This window comes from Crocodylus porosus, unplaced genomic scaffold (assembly GCF_001723895.1).
Source record: "Crocodylus porosus isolate Cpor-Errol unplaced genomic scaffold, CroPor_comp1, whole genome shotgun sequence".
Classification (NCBI taxonomy): domain Eukaryota; kingdom Metazoa; phylum Chordata; order Crocodylia; family Crocodylidae; genus Crocodylus; species Crocodylus porosus.
This window is the reverse complement of record NW_017728931.1, coordinates 79,302,263-79,302,879: the sequence shown is the minus strand read 5'-3', so window position 1 is coordinate 79,302,879 and position 617 is coordinate 79,302,263. Positions and strand designations below refer to the sequence as shown.

General features: G+C 66.8%; 1 protein-coding gene across 3 annotated transcripts in view; it reads left to right on the top strand.

The window, feature by feature from the left end:
• The first annotated feature begins 553 nt into the window (after positions 1 to 553).
• CNOT2 (CCR4-NOT transcription complex subunit 2) overlaps positions 554 to 617 on the top strand; it is a 111,609-nt gene continuing 111,545 nt past the window's right edge. For 2 of the 3 annotated variants that reach the window (XM_019543221.1, XM_019543222.1), the window contains exon 1: positions 555 to 587. The gene's annotated coding sequence lies outside the window, so the exon portion shown is untranslated. Of the gene's footprint in view, positions 588 to 617 lie in introns of all 3 variants that reach the window. The other variant, XM_019543220.1, reaches the window with a different exon arrangement.

Genomic DNA, 617 nt, shown 5'->3' with positions numbered 1-617 from the left:
CTCTGCTCAGCTCCACTTTCCCGATCCCTGATTCTGAACCCGTGACCTTTCTCCCTTCCCTGTTTCCTTGGCTGCTGTGTCCCAAGGAATTGACCATTGCTTTCTCAGCAGCCTCCCTAAAGGTGGCTGATAGTTGCTCTTGATCCCCTGGAAGTAACAAACAGGCCGGTCCCTGACCTGTCCCCCGCCCGGCTCCCTGAGGCCCCAAAGCTGGTGGGATCGGAGCCCCCATGAGAGAAAACATGCGGCCCACCCCTGCTTTTGCATGACCAGGGACAGGCGGCTCCGCGGGCGGGGCTGCGTGTGCGTGGGGCCGGGTCACGGAGCAACTCCCCCCTCGGTGTGTGCGTGTGTCTGCGTCTGTAACCGGGCCAGGCCCGAGCCGAGCCGGTCCGTGCCGGGCACGGGAGAAGCGCAGCGCAGCTCCGCGCAGGGGGCGGAGCGTCGCCCCTCCCCCACACAGGTTGCCCGGCGGCAGCGGCGGGGTCACGGCGGCGGCGGGGTCAGAGGGTAAAGGTCGCTCCCCCAGCATCCTCCGTGTTGGGGACTCAGCCATCTTGGATCGGCGGGACAAGAAAATTCATGCGGTGAGTCCGGCCCCCCGCACCCCCGCGGGC